Source organism: Leptonotus elevatus, chromosome 17 (genome assembly GCF_054856555.1).
Source record: "Leptonotus elevatus isolate MCC_2025b chromosome 17, RoL_Lele_1.0, whole genome shotgun sequence".
NCBI classification, from domain to species: Eukaryota; Metazoa; Chordata; class Actinopteri; order Syngnathiformes; family Syngnathidae; genus Leptonotus; species Leptonotus elevatus.
Window position 1 is genome coordinate 1,908,007 of NC_141255.1, and position 22,007 is coordinate 1,930,013.

General features: G+C 43.2%; 1 protein-coding gene across 1 annotated transcript in view; it reads left to right on the forward strand.

Annotated features, from left to right (window-relative positions):
- LOC147159165 (peroxisomal succinyl-coenzyme A thioesterase-like) overlaps positions 1-22,007 on the forward strand; it is a 117,811-nt gene that overhangs the window by 51,786 nt on the left and 44,018 nt on the right. The window contains exon 4 of the mRNA XM_086058844.1: positions 14,531-14,570. The gene's annotated coding sequence lies outside the window, so the exon portion shown is untranslated. The remainder of the gene's footprint in view (positions 1-14,530; positions 14,571-22,007) is intronic.

Here is a 22,007-nt window from a genome sequence, read left to right on the forward strand (position 1 = left end):
AGCTGATCTCTCAGCATGTGCGTGTGCGTGTGTGATGCATCATGACTCGTGTGTGCGTGTGTAATTAAAGTGTGGAAAGATGCACACACAGTGTTTTTCCCGCTTAAGAGGCTTAGCGCAGTACCTCCGGCCGCCACCCGGATATTTCACTTATTTTGGGTTAAAGTCTCTCTCGCTTAAAGAAGAGGGGAAAAAATTACCACGACGCAGCACATTTGGATGCCCCCGCCCCCACTCAAACCCCCCCCCCCCCCGTCACCCCCGCCATCCACTCCATCTTCAAACCACTATATCCAATTTCAATTAGCTTATCTTTGCCACCTTTGTCGTCTTGCCGCTTGTCAGCCATTCCAGGCTTTCAGTCAATGAGGCTGGATGGGGAAGGGGTGGGGGACGGTTCCAAGGGGAACTCCGCACTCAGGTGGGCTGCAAGGCGTAACAACGCAGAAAAGTCAAATACTGTTGTGTGTGTGCTTTTGTCTTTGCTACATCGTGGGGCCCATAACCGCGTCTTTTTCCAGGTTTAACTACCATTGTGGGGACATTTTGGTGGTCCCCACAAGTTCAGACCTCTTTTTGAGGGTCGAGACTTGGTTTTAGAGTTTTAGGTTTGAATTGGGTTATGGTTGAGGTTAGGATAAGGAATAGGGCTAGGCAATCAATTTTGATGGTTGGGGTTAGGGGGAGGGGCTAGGAAATGCATTATGTCAATGAGATGGCCCCACAAAGATAGTAAAACAAACGCGTGTGCGTGTTTGTGTGCGCGTCTGAGGCTTCCTTGTGTCTTCTGGCGCTGCAGCGTTTGTTTGAAATGAAAATTCCCGAATGTTTGAGGGATTACAGCGGATTGGCAGCAAACTATCTGCACACTTGTCCTCTCTGTGTGCGTGTGCGCGCGCGCGTGTGTGTGCGCGCGCGTGTGTGTGTGTGTGTGTATAACAAGTTGAAACAAAACAGCAAAAAAACGGACGTCTCGCATCGCCGCTGCGTCGTCATCGCCGCCATTGACCTTCCATGTCTTCTGACTTCACACACACACGCACACACAAATTCTACACACACACACACACACACACACACACTTCATGGTACCTTCATCCTCACCAATGGCGCAGAAAAAGCGCCGTCACGCTTCATTGGCCGTGAGAGGACGTAATTGTGTGTCCAGCTTCAGGTCAATGTCGCTATTTTGTCTACCTTGCGTGTGTGTGTTTCTTAACCACACCCTCCACCCCACCCCACCCCCCCCTCCCTTGTGCTGGCTGCTCATTCACCTTGTACATGAGGGGGAGGGGATGGGGGTGGGGGGGTTCAGTGGAAGGTGATGTTATGCTCAAAACATACCCGTGTGTCGGGTCGACCGGCCCTAAAACATCAACAATAGCTTTTATTTATTTATATGTATTTAAATATGCGTGAGGCCGGTTGGAATCGGTGCGTCAACCACCACCCCCCCCCCCCCTTCCCCCACCTGCGTGTCTTTTCGTCCCGTATTTGCTATCCTGGTTTTTGGCTAAACACGTGTCGGCCACTTTTGAGTTGATAGTCTAAATACCTTAACAAGTTACTTTAAGGCCTCATGCCGGTCGCACTGTTGACTGACTTAATGCCGTAATTCCTTCGCCCACAGTCGTTTCCCTGCAGGCATTGTCAAACCTAAGCCAGTAAATACTTGAAATGATTGAAAGGGGGGGCAGGGGCCGCTCGCTCGCTTGCACGCACGCACGCACGCACACACATGCGCAGGTGAGGTATGGCCCGAATGTGCGTAAAATCTTGTCAAGAAGAAGCCGGCGTCGTCGTTGGCCACTTGTAAGGTAACAGACGATCGCGACCGAGCAGCAACGCATACAAAATCAAGACAATTTCAACAATCTGTTAGCTTGTGAACATAAAACACAGATTGCAAACAATCATTCAAAGAAAAGAAGCTTCCACTCCCAGTTAATCTAAAACCAAACAAAACAAAGCGAACTTAAAATCGGATTAGCATAGTGCTAACAAACCATGCAAAACGCCGTTGACAGGCTAACAAAACTAGCATCGATATTGCGCTGGCCCTTTAAGCAACAAAAACAAAAGCGACTTTAAAATCGGATTAGCATAGTGCTAACAAACCATGCAAAACGCCGTTGACAGGCTAACAAAACTAGCATCGATATTGCGCTGGCCCTTTAAGCAACAAAAACAAAAGCGACTTTAAAATCGGATTAGCATAGTGCTAACAAACCATGCAAAACGCCATTGTTAGGCTAACAAAACTAGCATCGATATTGCGCTGACCCTTTAAGCAACAAAAACAAAGCGACTTTAAAATCGGATTAGCATAGTGCTAACAAAAAATGCAAAACGCCATTGACAGGCTAACAAAACTAACATCGATATTGCGCTGACCCTTTAAGCAACAAAAACAAAGCGACTTTAAAATCGGATTAGCATAGTGCTAACAAACCATGCAAAACGCCGTTGACAGGCTAACAAAACTAGCATCGATATTGCGCTGACCCTTTAAGCAACAAAAACAAAGCGACTTTAAAATCGGATTAGCATAGTGCTAACAAACCATGCAAAACGCCGTTGACAGGCTAACAAAACTAGCATCGATATTGCGCTGACCCTTTAAGCAACAAAAACAAAGCGACTTTAAAATCGGATTAGCATAGTGCTAGCAAACCATGCAAAACGCCGTTGACAGGCTAACAAAACTAGCATCGATATTGCGCTGACCCTTTAAGCAACAAAAACAAAGCGAATTTAAAATCGGATTAGCATAGTGCTAACAATGCAAAACGCCATTGAAACATTGCATCAAATATTTGATCACAAACAGTGCAGCGCTTTCGGGTGGTTACGGAATGAATAAATCTTGTGTCGCAAGGCACCACTGCATAATTTCTATGAAGTTAGAGACCTACTTTGCCTCTTTTCCTTGTTCTTGATACTTTGCTGCGTGTCTTCCAGCAGAGCTCAGTGCTGCTCTGGCATACTGTGGCACAAGGTGGTATTACAACTCTTAAGTGGGACGAGCATATGATGTAGCAACCAATCAAAAACAACCGCTTCGAAATCTTTGCATGACGACGCGTCTCATGAATTTTCTTCCTCTGCTTTGGTTGTCTTTTGTTCTCCACCTCAACGGGTCTGATGTCACACGGAAAGCAAAACTGTCATCACCTCCAACCCAAGAGATTGCAGGAGAAGCTTTTGATTGGGAATTCATTTTATCTCCCGCCGTGTCCAATAGGACCCCCCCCCCCCCGAACCAAGCACCCCCCCCCCCAAAAAAACCCTCGGACTCCCCGCGTCCAGCAGCTAACCGCGAGCGCGGCGCGCTCATCTCCATTTGAAAAAGTCTGTCAAATTCTCTTTTCACGGCACCCGTGCTGGCGCTTTGTCGGCGGCGGGATGAAAGGCGACACACCGCAATCGGACGGCGGAACGTGGCCGCGCCGCTCGGCCGCAAAGTTATCAGCGTGCCGCTCGCTTGTCGCATTTCCATCACTAAAGCCGCCGCCCGCTGAGCGCCTGCGCTTCATTACATTTTTCGACATCTTCACACATCAAAACCCGACCAGCTGGAACATTTACCTTCGTTTGGTAAAGCTTGACACCTGCTTTTATGCAATCATTTCAAATTATTCCTGACATGACATCCGGAATGTATTACATTTTCATGCAGTTTTGTTTATTCGGTAGAGACCATGTTCTTTTATTTGCTGTTTTAATTTTGACTGCAGCTCGTTTAGGCGGAAAACTTGCTAGCTGCAAATTGCTCCTTTTCTTGTAAAAACAAAACAAATTATATTTACAGCTGCACATTTTTGTGCAATCTTTTTAGTCCTGCAGTAAATGTTCCACACAAAAAATAGGTCCTTTTACTGTTTTCATTTTGACTGCAGCCCATTTAGGCGGAAAACTTGCTAGCTGCAAATTGCTCCTTTTCTTGTAAAAACAAAACAAATTATATTTACAGCTGCACATTTTTGTGCGATCTTTTTAGTCCTGCAGTAAATGTTCCACACAAAAAATAGGTCCTTTTACTGTTTTAATTTTGACTGCAGCCCATTTAGGCGGAAAACTTGCTAGCTGCAAATTGCTCCTTTTCTTGTAAAAACAAAACAAATTATATTTACAGCTGCACATTTTTGTGCGATCTTTTTAGTCCTGCAGTAAATGTTCCACACAAAAAATAGGTCCTTTTACTGTTTTCATTTTGACTGCAGCTCGTTTAGGCGGAAAACTTGCTAGCTGCAAATTGCTCCTTTTCTTGTAAAAACAAAACAAATTACATTTACAGCTGCACATTTTTGTGCAATCTTTTTAGTCCTGCAGTAAATGTTCCACACAAAAAAATAGGTCCTTTTACTGTTTTAATTTTGACTGCAGCCCATTTAGGCGGAAAACTTGCTAGCTGTAAATTGCTCCTTTTCTTCTAAAAATAAATACAAATAAAATTTATGTTTACAGCTGCAAATTCTTATGCGATCTTTTTAGTTTAAAAAAATCATCCTCTTTACTTGCTGTTTGAGGTTCAACCACAGCCTGTTTAGGCGGAAAATTAGCTGCCTTGAAGTTGCACTCTGTTCAGAAGAATTTACTATAATTTTTTTACATACGGCTAATTCAGTTTTATTTTTAAAAATGTTTCGGCAGAAAACATTTGTTCATTTTTATTTGCCATTTTATTTTGGACTGCAGCCCTTTTCGGCGGAAAATTGGTTGACTTTAAATTACACCCTTTCCTGGCTTTTACAAAAATGTGCTTTCCTACAATTTGTTTTTTTTTTGTTCAAAATGCTCTCACAGAAAAAAAGTTGGTCCTTTAATTTCGACCGCAGCCCATTTAAGCGGTTAACTTACTGGCTGTCTGTGTTACATATACACTACATACATGTGAGTGTTAGTGAAAACCTTATTTCTTCACATGAATCATAACAATTCAAGAATTGGGATAAGTGACTATAGCCGCAGGAGTGCCACACCCCCAACGCGCACACACACACACACACACACACACACACACACACACACACACACACACACACACACACTCTTTAAATGCTAAAAGCTGCTAATGCAACGAGCGTACTATCGAGAAAGGTGCTGGATAACAAAGAGCAAGATAAGTTGTGCGACGACTGAACAGCGCTCACAAAAAGTCCAAGTTAAAGCCCCGGAATTGGCGGATACGTAATATCGAACCAAAATCCAAATCCGACGTTCCTTCGACTGCACGTGTGGCGCCTTTTGTCCGGCGGATGACATATTTTTACATATTTTTTATGATCACTTTTGTTGTTGTTGTGGAGCGAGGACAACTTTGTGTAATAACGTGGGATTATTGTCAACTCATTACAACACTGGCATCGAATAATGTGCGCCGTATCTGCTCCTGTGGCTGTTCCTGTATTCGCAAGACTTGAGCATTAAAGTTGTTGTACAAGTCCCGTTCATCATTTGAATTCCTTTCACGATTCTTTCCGTCCGCCTAAAAGTTGTTTTCACCAAAGGCCTTTAACCGGATCCAGACGCGGGGTTTGTGTTACCGGCGGTCCCGGAAACGGCGCGCCGGCTCGCCGCGGCATGAACGCTTCCCGTCTATTCACAAGGCTTCACCGGGACCGCACCAAAGGGAAGGAATTAGGACGGGTATGATCAGTTGTCAGTCAGTGTTCATTTTTATTTAGTTTTACTCTTTTGACTCCGTTTAATTTAAGTTTTAGTCATAATTTAGTCATCTGCTTGCCATTTAGTTTTAATCCGATTTTAGTCGTCAAAATCAAGAGCAATTTTAGTCGACTAGTTTAACAATTTAGTTGTGTTTTCCTTCAGCATACTTTCAACTTTTATACAGAAAATTATAACACACCTATTTAACACGCAAGGCATATTTAATACAACGGTGTCTTTATTTTTTCAATGAATCATGTTGAATTGAAAATAATAGTTTTAGTAATTGACGAAATTGTTAGTCAATTTTAGTTATCGTTATTGTCTCAATGAATGGCTTCTATTTTAGTTTTAGTTTTATTTTCGTCTTCTTTTTTTTGCAAGCCTTTAAACATCTATTTCAAAAATGACATCAAATTTTGTCTTTTCTAAAACTAAAATAATGAATGCTGTCATTTGGTCAAAAAAGTGTCTTCTGGAATGAAACCCACTTTACCCAAATTGAGTTCCAGTTCAAGTTGAAGGGATCCAGTAAGAAACAAGGATTTAAAAAATAAATACATTAATTCATTAATGACATTAAATTCTCAAGGCTTTTATTTGGGCAAAATTGGCCCCAAGCACAAATGTAATCTTTTATCTCATCAGATTGTTGGAAATTGGAAATAAAGACAAAGATCTTTGGGCAGTTTCTCTACATTTGCTATAATATAGATAAAATGCTTTAAAAAAAAAAAAAGAAAAGTGTTGTGGACAAGAATTTGGGACATTTGTCGGAATGTGGCTCCATTATGTGAATGTGACTTTTCCCGCCGTTTGTCCTTCCCCAAAGCAACCCTTTGATAGCGAGGCAGAAGGAATTTGCGGTGGATTATTTGCCGGACCAGGGAGGACAGATTTGGCCGGCCCACTTTGAGGATTTCACCAAAAAGAAGTTCCCGGAGGAACCGGGTCAACGCTTAGCGGGACCACTCAAAATTTCGAAGGTCGGATTGCCACGTCAGAAGCTTTTACAAAATAAAAAAAATAAGTGTAACTCAATTGAACTTGATAACTTCATAAGCAAACAATAAGTTGAAAACTTAACTTGGAGAAAAATAAGATACATCAAATTTGTCTCTTTTGCAGAGGTGGCAAATCCAGGTCCAGAAAGTAAAAACCCTGCCACAGTTTAGCTTTAGCCTCTGATGCCAGCTAGCTAGCTCCCTAGCTAGCTCCCATGGTGCTCTTTTGCCTGCTAGGGCGCTAGCTAGCGAGCTAACACCTGAAAGTAAAAACCCTGCCACAGTTTAGCTTTAGCCTCTGATGCTAGCTAGCTAGCTTCCTAGCTAGCTCCCATGGTGCTCTTCTGCCTGCTAGGGTGCTAGCTAGCGAGCTAACACCTGAAAGTAAAAACCCTTCCACAGTTTGGCTTTAGCGCCTGATGCTACCTACCTAGCTAGCTCCCTAGCAGGTAAACGAGCACCATGGAAGCTAGCTAGCTAGCTAGCTAGCACCTGGGGCTAAAGTCAAACTGTGGCAGGGCTTTTACTTTCTGGATTTGGATTTGTTATACAGGTGAGGCAGGATATTTCAGTGAAATATTTCTGCACATACCTCGGGTCAAAAGTTTCCACCATGAATAAATGGCAGCAGGCAATTATTTTTGGCCTTTCATCGGACGGTAAACGAAGCCAAACTTATTTCAAACCTTGTCTGCTTCTTAGTGGAACTTAAAGTTCGCTGGTCCTTTTAAAAACAACAACAAAAGTTGCCAACACTGACTTCCTTTCTATTCTTTTTACTCTGATTGCAGCCATTTTGTTAGGGTCATCATCAATTTTAACCTTTAATGTCAACTCACTGCTAACATTTGATAGAAGACGAAAAGAAAAGTTCAGCAGCTGTCATTTGATGAATAACATTTGGGAAAAAAGGTGGAGGAAGTTTGAGGGTACAAATGAGGCGCGGGATCCGCACGGGGTCCGCGCCATGTCCGCCATCAAAGGCTGACGACGCCGTCTTTTTCCTCTAATTGAATTCTTTATCTTTTACTTTGGATTCTTTTCTCATTATTTTTCCCGCTCTTTTACTTTCTGAACAAAACAAAAAGAAAAGCAGCATTGCCAGTGGCAGGCGGAAAATCACAAAATAAGTGCGGGAACTCGACAATATTTTTTGCCTTCATCATTTTTGTTCTGATTAATTATCAGTAGCGGCTGCCGTACGACACGCTACAATTTGTGCACCAGTTGAAACGAAAAAGTTCAAAAGGAGAAAAAAATGTCAGTGTGGCGAGACGCAAGGCTTAATTGTTAGTAGCAGGTGAGTAGTCACCGATACCAAACCCCAATACCACTATTACTTCAGATAATTTCACCGACCGACGTAATATATCCCGATATGGCATTCTTCCGTAAAATTGCCTAAAATGCTAAATTTATATTCTTCTAATTTGCAATTTGTAGTTCCTGATCGTAAAACAGTCGCAAAAAGCCGCCACCGCCGCGAGTACGGATACTTTGAAATAAGACCTGTTTTCGGACCGATATTTGCTACTCAACCCTAGAAAAAATGAATTATTACAAATATTCTCGGTAAAGTTTTTTTGCGTGTCTTGTGTGTGTAGTGCAGGTGGCGCTGCGGAGTTCAAAAGACGACAAGTTGTCGTCAAAGTTGACGCTAATAAAGCAAGCGTTGACATTTATCGAGTCCTCGCGCGCGCGTCGGACTTAAGCTCCTCGCCGAGGATACTTTGAAGTTCAGAAAAAGCAACCTGGACGTGATTGGTCGTCGTCGGAGGCGGGCCCGGCGAAGCCGTCGCTGCTTTTCATGTTCACAGCATCCCGCTGCCTTTCATGTGCTCGCTATCTGGAATTAATTGCTTTTCCAAAGCGCTGGTGAACGTACCGCACGTTACAATGTTTTTTTTTTTTCTTCTCCCTCCTGCGCTTGTTTACCGTTTTGCACGCGCTAATGCTCTTAGCGCTCCAACGCGACTCAACGCAACCGGCTTGCGCGCGACGCCGCAGATGTCGACGGCCAATCAAAACGCGAGCTCATATCGCAATGTCACAAGACCGACGCAATGTCTCGTTTAAAAATATGACGGCAAATATTTAGTTGTCATTGTTTTTGAGGACTTCTCACTTCCAAGTCGGTTTGTTGTTTGCTGGCCGGCAGAATCTCGAGCGCTGGAAATGATGCTCTCGTTAAAATGACCAGCTGACAAAACCGCGCCCAAATGTACCTTCATGGCTGACACCCGTTCCTTCCGCACTCAACATGACAGCCATCCATTTTTAATCTTTAATTTATTTATTTATTTATTTTACAGAAAGTCTAGGGAAGTGTGGAAATAGGAAATTGACCATATTTGGGCATGCAGTGGAGGATTTTTAATATGAATGAATTGCAAGGACAATCTGCAGGTGATCAAATGAGGCATTCGTGTCATTTGCAGTCCAAACATTCGTCTGAGCGCGATACGGCCCGCAGAGAAAACGAGACAAATTCCTCCCGTGTTTGAACATACTTGGCCAGCGACGTCGATTGCGATGTCGCTAGCGCACGTGCATGTGGTTAGCGGCGGCGGCGACGTGACGTGAACGCATCCCCTTCCTGTTTGGCTCGTCTTAGCGCAGGCCAACATTTCGGGCGCAAACTCGGCCCGGGGACGCTTTTTTGTCCATTTTTGTGCAAAAGGCGGGCTTGGGCTGGGCTGGCGCCGGCCGCGTACGTCTGCGCGACGCCACTGTCGCTAATGTGTTTATACAAGGACCCTCACATTCCACGCTAAGAGCCTCCGCTAAGGGCCTCTCGCGCACACACAGGCTCATTCTCAAATATCCATTGTGGCATTATCCCATCGCTCCGGCGAGGAAGAGGGGGGGGTTCGGGGGGGGGGGGGTGGTTCGGGGGGGGGGGGGAGGACATCCATCATCGGCCGCTTGGCCCGTCACATTAGCGGGGACAAGTCCGCTTCGGCTTCTGACAGCTAACGTTTCCGTTAGCTAGCCAGCGGACGGGCTCATCTCCGCTATCCGAGCGTCTTGATGAGCCAAAATCAAATCGATAGATTTCAACACCAGCAAGTACATTACAACAAGGATTCTCAAACTTTTCTTACCACTATCATGAATAAAATGTGCATAGTTGGCCTGAGTGTTGATCAAATATGAAGCAGAGGTTTTATTCCCAAAAGGTATATTTAATATTATTGTAAGCGCAATTATAACAATAACACTGTAATCCAATTCCAAAAACGCATCCCTTTTATAAAATTATTATTATTTTTTTCTTCTTTTTTTCTTTTTTTTCTCTTCTTAAGAGCTCAGTATTGTTCATTCGGAAATGTCATCATCATTGCTCTTTTTTTTTTTCTTTTTTTTTTAAATATATATATATATATATATATATATACACACATATATACATATATACATACATACATACATACATTTTTATTTTTTTTTGTGTGTGTGGGTGAGTATGTGTATGTGCGTGCGTGCGTGCGTGCGTGCGTGCGTGCGTGTGTGTATTTGTTAGCTCACCAGAAAACCTATTAGAAAAAAAATCTCATACCGTTCACCTAAATCGAACACCAGGAGACCCGAGGGGACCGAAGAAAACCCTTTTATAAAATTATTTGTGCAAGACAATGTGCAAAAAAATGATGATTATTAATCTTTAACGTGTCAAAAATTTTACAATTTTTTCATAGTGAAGCAGATGTCAATACAATTGATTTTAATTCTGCTTTTGTGGACGGATGACAGAAATGGCAGAATATGGAAATTCCAAGGATTTAGACAATTCTAAATGAAACAAAATCTTTAAAGGATTAATCAACATCGAAATAGTTATTAGAAATAGAGAAATAGCTACTTTAAAAAAAACAATTTGTTAATGAGTCTTTTAATTGTTGCACCTCTAAATTATTCCGTTAAAATGTATTGCACAAAAAAATTACATCAAAACAGAATTTAAATAAATGTTTAAAGACAAACCCTTCTATCAGATTAAATGCAAAGTTATTGTACTTTAAGTACCACAGAACTGTGCTGAGTAAATGCACTGGACTGGATTACAAAAACCGTACGGGCCGCAGGAACATGATGCACAGTTTGAACATTTAGTTCAGTGATTCTTTTGTTTACCACTAGAGGGAGCTAACCTGCCGCACGCCACTTTGACAATCACGGTCTTGTAATGTCATTTATCAGCAATTCTTGGGTACCAACCAAAGAAATTGAAGAACCTGTTTCATGTACGTAATTGTTAAATAACATAAAATCAGATTTTTCATTTTCCCTTTGCTTCTATTTGTAATATTGGTTTTGCTTTTTCTTGGCTGTCTTTACAAATAATGTCAAAAGAAGTGTTTCGTTTGCTTTTTGTCCTTAAATTAAAAGTGAGGCAAATCCATCTGGCTTGAACTATCACAATTATTATTATTTTTTTACGTATAAATGACAGGAATGTCAAACGTGAGATTCCAACTTTGAACTCTGAAACTGCGAGGCGGACGTGCTCACCACTAGGCTGCCACGTTGCACGCTGACGCACAAATCCGTGTGAGGAAATTAACTGAAAAAGGTTTATTTCTTCGTCTTTTTTCTAAATACTTTTCAATAACGCGCCGCCATTGAGCCGTTGTCGCGGGCAACAGATAAAATGGCAGCCGTGGAGGTGAGAGTCGTAAAAAAAAAAAAAAAACAAGCAAACAAACAAAAAAAATGGTGGAGATCCGTCAGCCATTGTACACGCTGACACGCTAATCCGCGCAGGTGTTGTCGCGCGGTGTCGGGGCCCTTTTCGGCGGCGGCGGCGGCGGCTTTCGGGGCGCACGCCACTCCGGCGACGGCGGATGCGTGTTTTTTCACGCCGGCTCGCCGTCAGCTGTCACTTTTACAGCGCCCAGATCCCCTTACAGCATCTTTGTCGCCATTGTGCCGCCCGGAGAGCTCCTTTTTGGAATGCCAGGTGCCAGTGGGGGGGGGGGGGTGCAGGTAAGCCCCCCCCTTGTTGCGAGGTGTCAAGTGAGAGACTTGATTGTCTTGTAGCGGCGCTGACACGTTAAGAAAGCGTGTCAGACGCTCTTTGGAGGTTTGTTTGTATTTGAGGACGCGGCGGCGGGAGCTTACAAAAACCGATGATGTGTTTACCTTTTTCCCCTCAAAGCGTGTCACACATCAGCCTTATTAAATTTGCAAGAAAAAGAATAAGTGTCGTCAAAAGCTTTATCTGGCCTTTTTGTGTCAGGCCGTATCGCGCTACACCGGAGGAGAAAGAAAAAAGAAAAAGATAAACAAGGCCGGATTTTTCCCCCCAGTCCTTTTTAGTTGCGTTTTGTTGCGTGTGTGACAGCCGTCAGAGATGCGTTATTGTGGGATGATGGATCACTTGTGTAAGTCTTAGGAGCCAGCGGTTGCATATTTACATCAAAGTGGGCAATATTGCCTCTTATTTGTTCCGATTATTCTCACAAGTCCTCCAATGCTCTCATCTCGACAGCATCATGATGGTTGTTGATGTTTCATTCCAACTTCTGACGCAGCGCTTTCCTGAGATCCAAGTGACCGCGCTTTGAAGTTTTTCCAAGTACAAGCCGTCCTTCGGCCAATGTTTTGCTTGCTAACTATTCTTCAGAAAAGAGGCTATCTTGAAGTTTCCTGCCACAGTAAACAAAACAAAGACATTTACACAAACAACACACATTTGTCTTTGTTAGCTTAATGCTAATGCGCAATGCAAAACGCCATAGACGGGCTAAAGATTAGCGTCGATAGTCAAGGAGTTGTAACGGATGCTAGAACACAAACAATATATAACATCAATATCGTGTATAATAACAAGACTTAGGCACATATTCTTTATCCTCTTCTAAAAACAGCAAATATTACTGCATCTTATTACTTACAGTCGTTGAGAAAATCTTCATTTTTACAGTATTACACCAAATGAGAGATGCTACTTTCTTCCATACGAGTACTCCGCCGAGTTCCATTAATATAATGCCATTTTGTCTTGTAATGTGACAAACATTCGTTTTATTTGAATCATCTGAAAACATTTAAATAGGGCTTGGGGCAACTATGCTTTTAAGGGAGCCATTTACAACTAAAATCGTTTAAAAAAAATAATACATAAATAATAGCAATAAAACCTTTCCATATCTCATTTTTCTTTTGCAGAAATGTGCTATTCGTGTCGTTTTTGGTTGTGGATACAGAGACCACACTAATCCAATATTCATACAACTTAAAACTTTAAAATTGTAATTTTAAGTGCCTTAAAATAATGTATAAAGCCCATCAGGAAATCTTACCAATTAACATGCAAATCAAATAATTCAATAAATAAATGAACGGGAAAGTGAGTACAAATTAAGAGGAACAGTTATTTTTTCCAAACCCAAATACAGAACAAAACAAAAGAACGATGTATTTCAACTCAAGGTGTCAGTTTGTGGAACAATCTGGATTATAAAACTAAATCATCTCAGTCTATTTGTATTATTATTATTATTTTTATGTACAACAGCACAATTACTGGAAAAATATATCAAATATCACACAATTATCTTCAGAATGCTTCATTATTAGGACATGAAATAAGGATGACAAATTCACCTCCACTAAACCAAAACATTCTTGAGCTAAGAGTTGTGACTTCCTATTTGGTCACTGAAATGTTTTATAATTATTTTTTTTTTAAGGAAGTAAAGTTGTCCTCGGAGAGCCAATTAGAATGCAAACTTTGTCTTATTTCAAGCGTGGATCCAAGGGCACCCAGACAAAGTTAGAGATCAGTGCTGTGTCAGCGTTGCGCTTAAACCAGCTGCAAAGATTAATCACAGGGAAACGTGCGCACGCACACTCGCGCGCGCACACACACACGCACACGCGTGTATATCTGGCGCTCGCAGCGGTTCAAAGTGTGCTCGCGCTTGGAAACAGATTAAAAAGTGTCTATGAAGTGATGCATTGCAATTGTCATAGCGACGGTGCGAGAGAGCCTTTTTGCATAAAAATCCTTGTTGTTTTTTCCCCCCCCCCTCGCCGCGCTATCGGCGGCGAGATGGCGAAGTCACTAATCCTGCGCGTGGTCGCATTTGCATCGCTGGCAAATAAACAAAAGCCACACATTTTTCATCCGCACACTCTAAATTGCACGGGGGAAAAGGGGGGGGGCTGTTTGACGTACAGTTTATCGCGGGGGTCACCTTCACCTGCCCATGTTAGTTGAGGAGCTTCATTGATACAAAAGTAGTGCTATGGTGCCATCTTGTGGCATTTTGGTGCCAAGGACGGGAGTTGAGAAACTTGATTGAAAACAAAAGGTAGTGCTTTGGTGTCATCTTATAGCATCCTGGTGCTAACTATGTTGAAGTGTGTTGAGGAGCTTCATTTGGACAAAAGTAGTGCTATGGTGCCATCTTGTGGCATTTTGGTGCCAAGGAAGGGAGTTGAGAAACTTGATTGAAAACAAAAGGTAGTGCTTTGGTGTCATCTTATAGCATCCTGGTGCTAAGTATGTTGAAGTGTGTTGAGGAGCTTCATTTGGACAAAAGTAGTGCTATGGTGCCATCTTGTGGCATTTTGGTGCCAAGGAAGTGAGTTGAGAAACTTGATTGAAAACAAAAGTCATCTTATAGCATCCTGGTGCTAAGTAACTATGTTGAAGTGTGTTGAGGAGCTTCATTTGGACAAAAGTAGTGTTTGACACTATGTTGTGGTAACCATTTTTTTTTCTTCTGCTGCCATGGCGTGTTGTGGCACAACTGGGTATGACTCATAAAACCCATTTTTAAAAAATCCCTGGCGCTCGCCAGGCTGCTAAAAATGAGCCCCGAAAATCAATCATCTTTTCATTGCAGGAGGAAGAAGAGGAGGACGAAGAAACAGAGTGTAGCAGAGGTGAGTACAACAGCAGCAACATCTGTCCTGAAATTCAAAGTTTGTCAAGTTTGTGAGACAAAAAGTGCTTAAAGGCTTGAGGCAGGTCTGGACTGGCCATCTGGCGTACTGGGCAGATGCCCAGTGGGCCGGCCTCTTTTGGGCCCGATGCAGTGCACACTTTTCCACAATTTAGAAGGACCAGTCCATTAATCAGTTTTGAATATAGATAGCAAACGGAACTATCAATAAACATCAGTGGCAGAACTACATGTTAGGCAAGAGCTGGGCCGGGCCGGGCCGGTGGGCCGAAGTCAAAATGCAAAGGCCCATTTTTTTGGGGCGCCAGTCCAGCCCTGGATACAAGATAGAAAATCACATTTGTATCCTTAAAAATGTTTTTCACCACCTTTCCTGGTTTTGCCGTATCACTTCCGAGACATCTCCGATATGAAGCATTTGTCCGAAACGGGCCTCGTGCGTCTAAATTTGAGTTCCCAGTCGAGCGACGTCCCCTCTGACGCTCGCACAATGACCACAATTTGCCGGCGCAGTGTGTTCAGCGTGACCCGTAAAGACCGGATTAGCCGAGCCAAGATAGCCCGCTCAGATCAATGCAACTTATCTGCTCCGCTCCTCCTCGCTTTGCGGATGACACCTGAAGCTCGCGCACGAACCCTTACCGGCCCGCGGAGCGGCGCTGATAAGAGCGACCGCCGCCGCAAGAGCGAGTGGACCGGTTTCGTTCTCCGTCCATCTCAATTTCCGGCCCCCGCTGCGACATGCCGTCTCTCCTTTAAGGCGTCACGTCATGTTCGCGGAGTTGAAAATGTGAGGAGGTGCCCCGCGCTCGACCCGCGGGTCGCGTGGTGGAGGACGGGGCGTCGGGAGCAGATGAGGAAAATAAACAGACGGGGGGGAGCTTTGAGGATATTCTATCTCAAGTCGAGTCTAAATATGTAAGCCGTGTAAACAGGCCCGTGTTTACCCGTCTGCGCGTCTCCGATTAATCAGCCGGTGGAGGGGGGGGGGGGGGGGGGCTGGGAGGGGGGCAGCGTTTGGGTGTCACAGAGGGTTTGGATGTTGGAAGTGTAAACACCACGAAAAGCTACTGGTTGCCACCATTTTGTTCTGCTTTGCTTGCACGCTGACTGATGAGGCTCGCTGCTCGCTAACGTGTGACGTTTGGGGTTCGAAGTAGAAGTTTATGAGCCCTAAAGTACTATTTGTCAGCAGAATAGAAAAGAAAATTGAAAAAAAGAGGAGTGCTACTAAAAACACGCCATATAGAGCAATCCAATTTTTTATTTTTTTGCTACTCCTAAATTAGAAATGAGTCAAAAACTATAGCCTACCAAAAAAATGTCCTGCTCTGTAATTATTTCATTTTTTCTACATATTTCTGGCGTAGGGCCAAAACGTGGTTGTAACGTTTCAGGACGCACTAAATACAAAAAAAAATGTCATCAAAGAGAACAAGCCATTTTCAACACTTGAGATTGGTCAATAATTCGTAAAAATATTACAGTTGCCAAATTGTGACTTATGAGTTTTTCGTATGGAGTTAAATCAAATCGATGGATTGCCAGTTTTCATATCAGGAATCAAGTATAATACTTTGTTCAATTATTGTTCAAGTTATTGTACAATGGGTAACAAAAAAAAATCTTGCAAAATTTCAACATTGTTCCTTAGGACATATAGCAATTTGAAATTTGAGCAAAGATCATGGAAGTTGATTCACATGATTTGCTTTGGTGGGCCACATAAAATGATGTGGCGGGCCGGATCTGGCCCCCGGGCCGCCAGTTTGACACCCAATTTTTTTTATTTTATTTTTTTCCCTAAGATATTAGCCACTACATTTTACAAAAGAAGCACTCTTCTAAAATAAATAAATAACAGTCTATACAATGATGCTGTATGTAAGGTCATTTTGTTGTAACATAACAAAAATTTCATATTTTCTAGTTCCAAAATATTGTTAGTTGGTTTGGTTGGAAATTAGCCTGAAATTGTACCCCCAACCCCCACCACCCAAAAAAAGTCCCTGGTCAAAACGGGCTTTATTGAATAACATATTATTATAACTTTTTACAAAAATCATATTTTTCATTACAAAATATTGTTAATTTTCTACTGCATCAGAAAATGAGTTAGAAGTTGGGAGTGGAAAAGCACATATTATTTAAAAAACTTTTTTCTTTCTCAATCATGTTGGTACTTTCCTACTCTCGAAAGTCTCTCGTATAAATGATGGAAAATATGATTATTATTTTTTACAAAACTGTTTGTGAAATGAAGTCATTCTAAAAGAAAAGACTTTTTGTACAAAATCAAGTCAATCTGAAGCTGAACTTGAACTTGAACTTGGAGGGCGTCGAGATGAAGAAAGTCTTTGTTGTACTTTGCTCCTAATGTGAGCTCATTTGCATAATTTCAGCACGTCATCGTGAAGCAGCGAAACAAAGTGCAGATGTAATCGGCCACACGTGCTTTTTTTTCTTTAAATGTCTGACATGAAAAGAGCCAAATCAGTCGAGTGATCAGCCGGCGCATTGAATTAAGGCGGCGGCATTGTGCGCGGCGTGTCGCCATTGTGCCGCACCTGCGCTGATAGAATACGGCGCCGCCATAAAAAAAAGGCCAACGTCACCGAGGGTCGCGGCGCTTTTTTTTGTTCCCGATTCTCATTGTCGGCGCCGGGGAATCGCTACAAAGCGCTCGGGATCAGGCCGGCTTTCCGGTTCAAGAGAGGAGCGCGCGAGCGCGCGGGTGCGGGCCTTTGGATTAGCGGCGAGCGCTAATCAGCGTTTGTCCCACCTGAAGTCTCCGCGCTCGTCTTCACCTTCTTTAATTTAATCGATGCTCGGCGTAAGCTGGCCTTTGTCGAGCCCGGACGCCGCCGTTCTAATCACTTTTTGACGACTTTGTCGAGCAAGTTCCTCTCAAGCGCACGCCGACCTTGTTGCGATCGCGAGGTTTGACTTTTATCCTTAATCCGTAACATCGTGTTTTGTAAACTTGCAACTAAAGTTTGCAAATATTCAAACGTTAAAAGTTTGGTCGCATTTTTGACATTTCAACAGATATTTGTTACGATTACAATCTCCGCTCGTGTCAAATGGAAACTTTGTACAGAAAACAGTCCAAATGTGTGATTTTGATCGAAACCCCACAAATAACAAAAGGCCACATTTAATACACGGCAATTCAAATTTATAAAAAAAAATAATAATAATCAAAAAATGCTGATAAACATTCAATATAACATGTAACGTCTTTTAAATGAAGATATTATTGGCTAGCTCATCACCGATTTTATTTCAAATATAAGATCAAAGCCTAATATTAAAGAATAGAAAATGACGACACTAAAATCGAATTAGCATAAAATAGTGCAAATGTTTGTTGCGTGTTTTGAAGCCCGCCGAAAGTGAAGTTGCTAGCGCAGCAACGCAAAATGATTTGCGGCAAAGTTTGGGATTTGCGATGCGAGAAGAATGGCCGCCCGTCGCCCGGACGGGTTCTTGCCTTTTGACGTGTTTGTGTCGAGCTAATTCCTCGCACCTCCTGATTGTCGTCCCCGCGCCGACGGGTCTTAGCATCAGCGCGTGTGACACGCCGGCGGGTTAGCACGTCCAAAGCCCTTCATTGTGCGCGCTCAACTTTTAAAAAGTAAATCCATTCTGCTCTTAATTGCATGCCAGGCAGCATTTCGAAAAGGGGGGGGGGGGCTGGGGGGGCTAACGAGCCTCTCCTGAACAAAAAATGTTCGTCTTTGTGCGTTTGACAGGAGGAGGTGAGCTTTGTCTTTTTTAGCTTTTCCCCCGCTAAAATGTTAGCGACGGACTGTTTGGCACTTGAGGTCAACGGCGTGTCGTTGACGGGAGGGGGGGGGGATTAACGGAGCTCTTCTCCCCCCCCCCCCTTTTGATCGGGACTTTTAATTAGACGGCAGTAATGAAGGGGCCGCGTCTGCCCTTTGAAAGCCAAAGAATTCCAAGTTCATTTGGCTCGGCTAATTATCAAAGCCGCACCCCGGATCACACGGACGGCGTAATGAAGGCCGACGAGGGTTCCCCGAGATGTCGTTTTCGAAACCTCAAACCACAAAAAAAAAAAAAAGAAAACACGTGCCGATTTCCAAAATGTCGCCGTTTCAGAGCATTTTGCATAAAAACATTTGAACCCTGCCAGTGAAATCCCGTTTTTGAAGGACAATTCAACAATCGTTTCATTGCGGAATGCAGGACTCGGGAGCGAGGATGATGGCGGCGAAGTTGCCGGGACCGATTAGGGCCGTCTTAGGTTAAGGGAGGGGGCGTGTTGGGCAGGAGTGGTGGGGGGGCGGGGGTGGGGGGGGGGGGGGGGGGGGCAATATGTGAGTGTGGGCTGGAGGTTGATATACTGTATGTGCTATTTGTGCTATTTCGCTGATAGGCTGCGAATCAGGATTTCCTGCTCCAGCGCGCTTGGCCAGCTAAAGCCATCCGAGCGCGGAGGCGAGGCAAAGTGGCAACGCTGATTTACACACACGCGCGCGCGCGCACACACATCGTCACTTTTGCACAAGCTCATCAAATGTGTGTGCGTGTGTGCGTGCGTGTGTGGTGAAAAGAAACCTTTTTATTTATTTTTTTGGGAGCTCGATCCGATTTCAAGTATTAGAGATGAGATCTTGCTTGTCAGTCAATTTCTGACTACATGCAGACCGAGCTTGTGGTCGTTGACCGAAACTAACAACGAAACTACAAGTAACACTGAAAAAAGAGTTTTTAACGCTACAAAAAACGATGACGATTCTTTGGAAAAATAAAACATAGACAAAAAAAAAAACACATCTTATTTTTCTAAAACTAATTATAATAAAAAAAAATTATTGTAAGTTAATATCATACATAAGCTTTTGGGGGTTGATTTGCTAATCCTAATATTATTATTTCCAAGAAAATAAATTTAATGTGACCGTTGCTTCAAAACGTCTAAAAACGAGAGCATACAGAAAGTTTGATGCAGCCGCTTAAAGCAATGGTAGTTATTACAAAAAAAAACGCCCAGCAGGTGGCAGCAGAGTTAAAAAGATCAACCAGGGCCATGTTGCAAACAAGCTTATTTACCCACAGTTCTAAACAAATTTGTGAATAATGATGAAACTTCGCTATGTTCTAAAGCTTTTTGCTGCAAAATGGAAACTGATACAAATACACTTTTATTTTTTTTTTGATGAAAGAAGTTAATCAATTCTTTCTTTTGGTAGGTTCCATGTTTTAATAGCAACAGAACACAATATTCTGTGGGCCTTGCAAAATCAGTCCAAATCCAGTCAAACAGCCAGGAGCGAAGGGGGTTGCTTCAGTGAAAATGGCTGCGAGTGAATGAGTTAATAGTAAACTGAGAAAGAGGCTTTATCCATGCGGTGTCCAAAGTGTTTTGCAAAAGCTCGAAATTCAATTATTTGGAAGCTTTGTCTAATCAACAGATGCATTGCTGCCACATTTGTCGAACTGCAGAAACTTTGTTTTTTTTTCGTGTTGTATTGTGACCAACGTTATTCTAAAAGTGGAGTACGCACGCACGCACGCACGCACGCACGCACGCACGCACATACACATACTCACCCACACACACACACACACAAAAAAAAAATAATAATAAAAAAAAAAAAAAAAAGAGCAATGATGATGACATTTCCGAATGAACAATACTGAGCTCTTATAAAAAAAAAAAAAAATAAAAAAAAAAATAAAAAAAAATAAAAGTGGAGTAAATAGTCCTCGCGGCAATGCCGGATGAGTTAGCCCGCATGCTAGTTGCTACACTGGCTAGCGGAGGAGATCGTAGCGACTTGCATATTAAGCGAACGAGCAAGCCTTGGCTGATTGAAGACGCGTATACGGCCGCCATCTTGCGTGTGTCAATTCTCTTATGATCCAAGCCGCGTTGTGTCCTTTTACAATCTTGAAGACCATCGCGGGACTTGCTCGACACCAAAACCTCTCTGACGGGAAGGATCGATCGATGTATTGAGATCTATGCGGACGGCCGCTGGCTTGAAAGTCAACATATTATTTTTTTTTTTTTTTTGTGCTGTGCCGTCAGTGTCTGATTTATTAAATATGAACTAACTCAAGCTAACCTTAAGCCAGTCTGCAGCCGTTTTTCATCCAATGCTCAAGGCTTCCATCCTGGGTGACCGGGAGGAACACAACCCCCCCCCCCAACCCCCCCCCCCCTCCTCCCCGCCCCTTGAGCCAGCCCTCGGTACTCCTCCCCGCCCCATTCCCACTTCCTCCTTTCCGAACCTGACAATCCAAATGCGCAGCCTCTGCCTTTCAAGGCCGGCCAACAGGCGCCTTCTCCTTTTCTCCATCGCCGTCTGTGCACGAGAATGTGTGTGTGTGTGCGTGCGTGTGTGTGTTTGTGTGTGGTGTGTAATACCCTCATCCTCTCCAATCACCGCGGGCCTTTTCTGCAGCACAATTTGGCCACGGAGGCAGCCAGGGGGGCGCACGGGCCCGACTCGTACTGGGTCAGCCAAGCAGACATTTTCCCAGGAAGATTCCCAAACACGCACACACACACACACACACACGGTCAAGGTAGACGGTGAGCGATCCGTACTTGGAATATTTGCAGGAATTCCTCAATGGATTTCAGCTCAACAACATGAGAATCCTAATTATAAAAAATGAGAAATTAGTCTTATAGTTCCATGACATTCAAGTCAAAAGAGTGGTCACACTTTGTTGTGTTGTGGAGTTGTCATACTTTGTGTGTGTGTGCGTGTGTTTTGTGTGTGCGTGTTGCCGGGAGCGATAAGGTTTCAGATGTGAATCTCTTTGTTTGTGCTGTTGTTTCGCTCGTGTCGCACATTTGGAGGCAATTGTCTTCTACTGGATTCTTCTTGTATCTGCAAGCATCTCACACACACGCACACGCGCGCACACACGCACACGCACACGGCCGCGCGCACAAGCAGGAATATGTGTGTGTGTGCGCGCTGATAAGATTTGAGCTGTTTTTCTAATTAGAAGTTGCGGCAATTGTGATCATTATTTCCCCCTCAATTAAATGATAGTCTCCTGCACCGCCGTCAAGCTAATCAGCTTGTAATTAATGCGGGGGGAAAAAAAAGGCGCCCGCCGACCGCCGCTTCCTCTCTGCCGACCAATGGCAGCAGCCGCTGGTACGCAAAACATTATTAACATATTTGCCATCCGTTTCATTCCTTGTAATTTTCCAAAAAAAAGATTGGATCACAGACAAGCAAAAAATAATTCTCACCGTCCAATCGGCTTGTAATTAATGTGGTCAAATGGAATCCACTTTAATGATGATTATTTTATGGTCTTATTAATCATTGCTAAGCATCCAATCCAAACGCAGCGCAGAAGCATTATTTTAATTATCCGTCAATCTTATCAATTATTAGCGATTCATCGAACAATAGGATAA